The following is a 10,000-nucleotide window of genomic DNA, read 5'->3' as shown; positions in this document are numbered from 1 at the left end:
TGGAATAATAAAATGTATGCATTCAGTAATAAATCGAACTGTATTTTAGTCCAGAGTAAATATCAATTCATAGATGAAATCCAACCATAACAACAGCCCCCACAATAATGACAATAATTAATAACGCTTTGGTGAAGGATCACACTGAATATGAGAAAGGATTTCAACGAATAATCAATATATGAGCTAGAAACAAAATCACTTTTTGTTCTGCTTAGATGCCACACATTGCCTATTGTAATAGGTTAACCACCCACAACATCCCACCCCCTTGTCTTTCTTTCTACTAGACATTTCCTTGCTCGACTTTCCTTCAGCCTTTGCCAGACATTTGCTGGACGTGTCGGTAATTCTTTTATCATTCTTTTGATTAATTCCCATCTGCAAACAAATGACCTATTAAATTTATAAAGAAAAAGTGACGTGTGTATATCCTTTATTGATGCAATATCAGTATCTATTCAAAATGTATCTATTTAGGGGTTTCAGGTGTTAGTGTCTGTGTGTCGTAAACGAGTTCCTCTGAATAGACAAATCAATGTTTTAATGGCATACTCGTGGTTTATAAAGCTTAGGAATTTTCGTAAATTCCACCGTCTGTTACTGAGTTTGGAGAGTGCTTGGTTCATGAAAATAAAACAAAGCTTAAAAACTTTATTGCACAACGAATGAATAAAATCACCTTCCGGAAAATTGCACTCAATAAAACTTTACAGAAAAGTGAGGTTTATATGAATAAACATTAAACGAAATTGTTCTGATATTCAGCACCATGACTGAGTTTTAACAGCGGTCACATTTAGGCGGCACGAATTTTTGTGTCTTAATGTGATTACCAGAACCCGTCAACGATAATCCCACCTCGCGTTTCCCGTGGAAGGTTAATCAAATCAACCACGGAGGAACTCTGAAGAGCCAGTCATTTAGTGACTGGAGGAGGGAGAGACAGAAAGAAGACGACTAAAAAAAAAAAAAAAGTTGTTTTTTTTGATCTACTGAAGCTCATTTCAACCATCAGAATTTCGTTTTCGAGAAGAGGAAGGAAAATGGAAATCTATTGTCGGCTGAAGGACTCATTAAGGCAATCAGGGGCTGAAAGGGGAAGCATGAAATAGAGAACCGAGAAAACGTTCACCTGACCCACGTGCTTTGTTTTCCTTAGGGGAAAAAGGACAGGAAATTAAATCGTATTTTGTAGACTGAAGGCAACATTAAAGCAAAGAGAGAGAGAGAACACGCAAATAGAATGGGATTGTTGGTGATTTCAATTTTGTTCATAGGGTAAGAGATGAAAGGGAAATTAAGGAGTTCTTTACATTGAAGGATGCACAGACATTCATAACATCTTTCGAATGAAAGAGACAGACACTGATATTGACTATCATAGATATCTGATTATTTTTTTGTGCGCATAAGTGTACACATGCATAAAGAAACCTCCATGTGAATATGAACGCACCTTGGTAAATATTCGAATGTATACGTACGTATATGCACGCACATGGGAAGGCGAGAGTGATTTGCATCGCGTATCCATGACAGAAATTAAACCGTAAAAGGAATAGTCTAAATACAATCCTATTTTATTATGAAAAACTTACATGAGGAGATTCAAAATATCAAAAATGTTGTATGCGTAATCTGGGCTAAAAAAAAAAAAAATAAACACACACGGACAACAATAATAATTGTTCTAGTCAAACGACTCGGCTATAAATAATTAGGATTATAAAAAAATATTTCACAACCGCTTTTGACTAAATAAACAAAATAAATAAATTAAATTTGAATATACTTCAACTTACACTTACGTTATCCACCTTAATATAGAATGTGAATTAATATGAATTGTAAATGTACGTAATCGTACGAAAATAAAATATGTTTAAAAGATTAGACATACTAGATTCCTCCTCTTTGTTTCACTTAATCCTCCTATTGCGAGAAACACCTCCAACGACTCTTTCAGAGAGAGAGAGAGAGAGAGAGAGAGAGAGAGAGAGAGAGAGAGAGAGAGAGAGAGAGAGAGAGGGAGAGAGAGATAATTGGGTTTAATAATAATCATTAACAAACGAACTTTGAACAGTTCGTTTAAGTTTGACAGATTCATAGCAATATAAATGATTCTGCCTCGACCCTTCTTCTCGCCAAATGTGTTTTCTCCTAACTTTTACAAAAAGTTTGATGTTGGTAAACTTTTAAAAGGATTTGTAATGATCCAGTTCACAAAAAGTTATCAGTAGAATAGCTGATAACATTGAAGAACAGGATAAAACATGGGGTAACTTTCTTGAAAAGAAATAAAGAGAATTACTAATAAACAAAATGGTATAGGAAAAGTTAAAACCCGGAAAATGCTAAAAACATCTTCATATGCATCCTAATTTAGGAGATAACTGTTAATAAAGCGACTGAGTTATGAATAAATGAGAACATCTCTATTTAAAATGTGAAGAAAAATAAAACAGTGATTGTCTTAAATGGGTACAGCTTAGTTGAGAAGACATGAAAAATTATTTTTCATTTTTACTCAGTTTTTTTTTTTAATCGTATATATAATTCAAATGACTTCGAGGTAATAGTAAATGTTGATATAAAGTTTTAAGCTCTAGTAAATCTGTAGGTTTAAGATAATTACTTTCTGTTTGCCTTCGATCCGATAAAGCAAAAGTCTTTCTGGTAATTTTCTAAAGATAATTTTTGAAGCTGAATTATCGTGAGATACTTTTCAAATGAAAGAAAAAGCACGGAAACTCATATGCTATTTTCGTTAACTCACGATCTTAAAACAAGAATCTGTTGCAACTGCAATTACTTGCATTTAGTCTTAACTGACTGCTTTGCAAGCGTCATCTCATAAAAAGACATTAAATTCACTCTCAGGAGAGATAGAATAATCCATCAAAACAATAAAATAATGTCAAGTTTAATAAAGCCCCATTTCCAAACTAAATTAACACATGGACAATAACAAAACGAAGTTTGAGATTTACGGTTACAATAACAGTCTATGTAACGGTAACTCACCATCAGATTACGTTCGAAGCCTTACAAGCATTAGAACGTGATAATCCTTGTCACTATAATAATCCTATTATCCTTATTGATGTTGTTGTTATTGCCAAGATAATCCCAAATAACCCTTTAGATTTCTCTGTCACAGAATGGATGACGGATACGAGTGGTAAAAAATTGAAAATAAACACCACTATCGCTTTCGCGTCATCATGAAACATTTCACTAAAACGAATGAATATTCTTTTCCTTTACTTTGTAATCTGTTAAAACAGAATTACAAATTGAAGCAAGTTTTAATAACTAAAATAAATAATGATATAATATAAATCAGAATAACTGATGAATAACCTAAATATATTTTCATATACATATAAGACAGAGAGAGAGAGAGAGAGAGAGAGAGAGAGAGAGAGAGAGAGAGAGAGAGAGAGAGAGAGAGAGAGAGAGAGAGAGAGAAAGAGAGAGAGAGAGAGAGAGGTACATGTATTCGACATCTAGTTTAGTCCCTTTAAAGTCAAGCTAATCATTAATGGTGAGTATGAAGGCTGATTAACCAAGAAAAATCATTATCTGCATGCAAACACATGACTGCTGTGCAAGTGATATTATTTTAGTTCTTACATGAAAATATAACGGATAATTTAATATCCCCAAATTAAATTATATATTACAGCAAATAAGTGAAAATATTTTTTACAAGAGTAATTGAAAGATCAAGTATTGGGATATAAAAGCTTATTACTATGTTTACTTTCATGTGATCATTTGATATATTAAAATATCAGTTTTGATTAGGCGGACACTCACTGAAATTAACTGCATATCGAGATAATTTAGTTATTACACCGTGTCGATTTTTGTATATTCCCAGACTAGAAAACATTTTTTTTTTTTCACGGGGCCAAATCTTATAACAACTCAAGATTTTGACCAATTACGGGGACTTCTGCGGTTACAAACAATCGATAAGAAATTCAATTAAAACTCGAGAGAATTCTCAGGAGCAGACCTTTTTATAAAAATAAAAATATCAAATCAAAATGACAACATTAGCATAATCTATTGGCATCTTAATGTAAAGCGAATTCGAATCTGGAACTAAAAAGATAATCATCGACACTTCCCTTTTTGGGTTCCAACAATGTGATTGGAAGAACGTTGAGTTTTTTCTCCTTAATAGGATACTGCTCTTCTCTCTCTCTCTCTCTCTCTCTCTCTCTCTCTCTCTCTCTCTCTCTCCATATTTGACCAGTTATTATTATTACTTTTGAATTATCAGTCTATTCAGGCATAAAGGTCCTTTCAAATTATGGATTTTTACAGGCTTTACCAGAAATGTCACGAGAAAATAAAGGAAGTCAACTCGAACTCATACTAAGTTGAAAAATATCATCTATTAGGATAAAGAGCCTATAAAGGGTTACTTATAATCAATTTGAAGGAATTCTAAAGAAACAAGGGTTTTAACCGTTTCTTCCAAACAATTAAGAGAACAAATTATGATATATAAAGGCCCGTTCAGTCCGAGAGGAATTTAAAAGGTTCCTTTACCGTCTGTTGTAACGTTAGCCTACGTAATGCATCAAGGAATTAATAAATCGTCAATTCTCAAGTCATCGGTAGGTGGGGTCTAGCTTCTGATGTACGATAGTCTTGGGATGAAAATTCAAAGACCAAAATCGAAAACATTCTTTTTATATGATGAAAAAATAAACATTAAAATCCCTGTCAAATATTTGTCAAGATGGTGTGCTTTCAAAAATAAAAACTAGTGGGATTTTAAGATGCTTCTGTAGGATAGTGTAGGGAACAAATATCTTGTACAATAAACAGATTATGATTTCCAGAGTCGAAGACACTAACTACTGCGACACTGGTTTAGAGTAATATCTAAATAATTAATATTTCTCATCGGTTTCTTCTTTGGCTCATTAACGTCCACGACTTATTGCCATTATTTCAGTCCACTTCGGTCCTGTGCAAATCCCAAGATGCTCGATGAATACTTTAGATTTAGAATTAATCTAACCAAGGGTTCCTTAATTTTGACGTCATATCATATAGGATATAATGACTTGATAGTTTTACAAATTATTACATATTCACCTCAAGGTTAAAGTAGTGCTAGACATTTAGAATGTGAACGCATATCCAGGTAGATGCATGTAATGAGGGAACAGAGAGAGAGAGAGAGAGAGAGAGAGAGAGAGAGAGAGAGAGAGAGAATTCCAAAAAGAAAATTAATATAATAACCAACTTTTGGCAACTAATAATACTCTACCATTTTGCAAAGCAGATGAAATCCTTCCAATAGTTATGTTGAAAAACAAAAAACTGAAGGGAAAACAAGAGGGCGTTGTTTTGATTAAATGACATTGATCCTTTTGAACGAACAATGTTGACAGTTCAATTATAAACATAATCAACACTGATGAATTTGAAGTATCATTTATTTGGATATGAGGAAAGCAATATCTATCGACTTAATGGAGTTTGTGATTATCATCTATATGAATAATAATCTTCTTTCAGCAATCATGTGATCTTGATGCCGAGCAATTAGACTGTGTACCTACAACTTTGTGAACGAACACAATAAAAATGTTTTAAATATAGAGAGAGAGAGAGAGAGAGAGAGAGAGAGAGAGAGAGAGAGAGAGAGAGAGAGAGAGAGATGCTAATGTAAAGACCTTGATTATGCAGGTTCTGTTTGTGCAAGAATGGCTTATTATGAGTTAAACTTAGCATCCATTCAATAGAAGACCCTTAATTCGAAATTTATTAGAACATATAAATTGTTACAGAACTTTCCTTTGCTGGCTTACATAAAGAAACAATTGTGCCTACAAGTGTGCACAACCCATTCCAAATTGTGTATTCATTTCTCAACAATAATGGTGGTATTTAAGTCAATACTACGAAATAACAGAAATCAGTCTGAAAGCTAAAGAGACGTCATTTTGAAATGTAGGTAACTGGTGCTAGAACAATTTGCGGACCTGAAGTTTACCTGCAATTACCTAATCACTCATTAGTTGTAACGATGACGTATTCCTTATACCTTTGTACATTGCACATTGCTATAAGAAATTTGAAAAATGATGATAAAGTGCGTCCAAAAATGTACTACATGTCCGCAAACGATCGAGGGAGCGTGGTGCTTGTGTATACACACCACGAAATAAATTCTATTTATTATGTCCTTTTTCATAACCATAAATTTTCAAGAGCGTTTTGGAAAGAAATTGTTCTGACAGTGCTCTAAAAAATCCGGTCTCCTACCACCTGTAACTCTAATTTGTCTTGCTTCTAAATATAACCCGCGTGCACTTGGCATTTGTATATCGTATGACTGGTATTTCGTTACAAGATAACCAGAGCTAGTATGATATTTCTGACGTTTCAAAAGTTTTCTATTTTGGGAGTTCTAATTTTTTCACTTACTACATTTGCAACTGAAGAATGTCTATTATTTAGCTTTCTGTTCAACTAGGATAGAATCAAGTCCGTTGGCGGTTAAGCAAGTCGAGGTCAAATGTAACAAGGGAAAAAAAAGAGAACCAGACAAAAATTATCCGATGCCCTTACTATTTATGGTGCCATTAGAGTAGCAACTTAAGTTTATTATTATTATAGGATGAATCATAAAAGAGGATAGAATACCACAGTGGGTAATGAAGGGAACGATAGAGGGATGGAGTCATTGGGCACAACCAGGATAAGATGGAAAGACATCTTGGATCACCTACTAAAGGAAATTGCTAAAATGTGCAGCAAGCGGTGGTGCGAAGTGACACTTGAAAATAATATGGCGTGTGTGTATTTTTTTTTCTTTACATTTCGATGACTCCTAAATCATCATAAATGTAGTTAAGAAATGTCTCGTTACATGCTAATATCTTTCTTACCTGAATTTACTTATCGACGTGAAAACCAACTAATGAACCTTCTTTTTAAACTTCCTCTAAACTCAATTACATCCCCAAGAAGAACACAATTCTCTAGCGGTATAAGCTAAAGTAGGTCATTAATTACTACGTTATCAAGTTATAATAAAAAAAAATTTCATACTTCATCATACAGAGTGATCTCTCTCTCTCTCTCTCTCTCTCTCTCTCTCTCTCTCTCTCTCTCTCTCTCTCTCTCTCTCTCTCATCATTATCCAGAATTTTCGTTAATTTTACAGTTACCGTACTCAATAATTGATAGTCATATTACTGTTCAAAACTTATATGCATAAATTCATATTACATTTTACGATATTCATACGGGGCAAAGAAGAAGAAGCATATACCCACCAAAAAGAGAGATGGATCTGTTATAACAACAGAAGATGAAGAAAGGCAACGTTGGATGGAACACTTTAGTGAGGCCATTAAGAGGATATATGAAGGGAATACTTTGATTGATGTACCTGAAGCTCAGGAAGACCTTGATGAGCCCATGCATGAATTCAGTGTGTGTTAGAAGTCGTAGCTATCCTTAAAAAACTCAAAGAGATGGAAAGCCTCTGGATACGATGGAATAACTGCTGAGATGATATTGGCCGAAAATGAAGTGACTCCCAGATTACTTACAAGATTATTTTGTAGAATGTGGCGTAAGGAGGCAAAACATGATGAATGAGAGCTAGGAGTGTTGGTGAAAATGGCAAAAAAAAAAAAAAAAAAATAGACCTGACTAATAATTACAGAGGCATCCCATTTACGTCGGTTGTCATGAAAATATATAGTATGCCTATTATAAAGACACTAGAGAGAAAGATTGATGAAAAGTTGAGAATGAGCACGCAGCATTTAAAAAAGGTAGAAGTTGTACTGACCAAATTCTTATTTTAAGACAGCAATGTGTGAAATATAGCAATATACTTTTGATGACATTTGTGGACTATGAAAAAGCCTTTGATATTGTACACTGTACAATTTTGTGGAGAGTCCTGCGTTAGTTTGGAGTTCCTCTCAAATATGTAAATTTGATTAAGAGTTCATGAGCATAGTGGGTGAAAAGATAATGTTATTGGAGTCCTATCAAAAGAATTTCCAGTGAACAGCTACATACTCCAAGGGAATGTTTTGTCACCTATGTTGTTTTTCCTCCTCATGGATTTCGTAATGCATAGAACAGTTGGGGATGGTAGAGAAAGATTTGACTGGATTGGTAACAGAAAATTAGTAGACCTAGATTATGCTAATGATGCTATCCTTATTAGCAGAACACCACACGATTTGCAATACTTGCTAACCAGAATGTATGAAATATCACAGGAGGTTGGGCTCAAGATAAATAGAAGAAAGACAGAGATGATGAGCACAGAAAATGCAATGGAAGATGATTTTTCATTGGAAGGAGAAAGGATTAATAAGGTGGAATCATTTAAATATTTAGGAACTATGATCTCTAATAAAGGGTCTTTAGAATTGGAATTCAATGAAAGATTAAAAAAGGAAATTCAGACAATGGGTTAAGTAAAATTTGGAAATCAAATCGCCTGAAATTACAAATAAGAATCAGACTATATATCAATTTAGTGAAGTCTGTGTTACTGTATGGACATGAGTCGTGGTATGAAAATAAAACAATATCCAACAGATTTCGTAGATTTCAGAACAAAGCCTTGAGAAGAATATAGGGAGTGAAATGGCACGAGAGGATTAGAAATGAAACTATAAGAGATATTACTCGAGTGCTATATGTGGATGAGATCATGGTGAGGGGTAGATGGAGATGGTTTGGTCATGGTCTTGGCACTCCCCAAGAGAGGTTAGTTCACCAAACATTTAATTGGGCTCCGCAATGCACTATAAGAGTTGGAAAATCCAGGCCTATGAAGCGTGAAGTAGGAGACGATGAATGGAGAAGTATCGATCTAAAAGCTCAAGATAGAGACGACAGGTGAAATCTAACAGAGGCCCCTTACGTTAATAGGCGAAAGAGGAGATGGTATTAATGATGAAGATATCGTACCTGCTTCGTTTATTTTGGGTTCTTTTATCCTATGATTATATAACAATGAAATTTCAAGTCAATCTATTCTTACCCTGTCCGTCTGTTTGTCAGTCAGTCATTTAGTCAGTATGTCTGTTTGAGTCAACAGCTACGGTATTATCATTTTGCTTCAAACCAAATTTCTCAAGCGGCATCCCATTTATAAAATGTATTATACAATATGTTTCATAATGCTTTATTTCCCATATAATAACACACCATTAATTATTCATTTTCTTAACATAACTAATATGATATATCTCAACTTGATTTCGATTCAGGAATATGTGCTATAAACCCTAGTTTTGGAAGCTGTGTGGCCACCCAAAGCCCAAATGCAAGTGAGGAAAACTTTGATGTTAAATTATGAAGTCAAAGTAAAAGAGGTTGGACATCCAAATACATGAAAGGACGTTGGAATTAATATAAAGCAAGCACATTTAATGGCCGAAGGAACGCAGCAAAGACGCTTCAGTAGTGCCTACAGTACCCTTACAAAGGTAAGATGTATCAGGCTTTCCTGAAAATACTGACACGCCATGTTTGGCGTAACAATATTAACATACTAACGAGCACGATATACACTAAATATGTGGAACTCTGCTGATCAATTGGTTATCTAGTTCTGCCTCATATTCCAGCCAGCCTGAGGATATATTTATGAAAGGTTTGTTGTATCTTAAATACCTAAGTGAAGCTGAGCTAAAGTTTCCTAAATATACAATCAGCGCAGTGGAAATAGATACTTGAGAATATGTGCATGAGTCTCCTATATTTTGAATTTTACTTTTAAAACAAATAGGGAAGGAAGCTACCGTTCTTTAATGAACCTGGGTATCTGGTCCCTGGATGTGGGCTTATGTTCGGAGTCCACATGTTCACCATTATAGTGACCTCAAGTACCTGACAAAGAGATGACTTACTGGTCAAACGTTGCCAAGGGTCACTTTACTTCAATTTACTAAAGATACAACCAATTTACCATGGAGATTTTTAA

Source organism: Palaemon carinicauda, chromosome 3 (assembly GCF_036898095.1).
Source record: "Palaemon carinicauda isolate YSFRI2023 chromosome 3, ASM3689809v2, whole genome shotgun sequence".
NCBI lineage: Eukaryota > Metazoa > Arthropoda > Malacostraca > Decapoda > Palaemonidae > Palaemon > Palaemon carinicauda.
Note: the sequence above shows the minus strand (reverse complement) of the source record.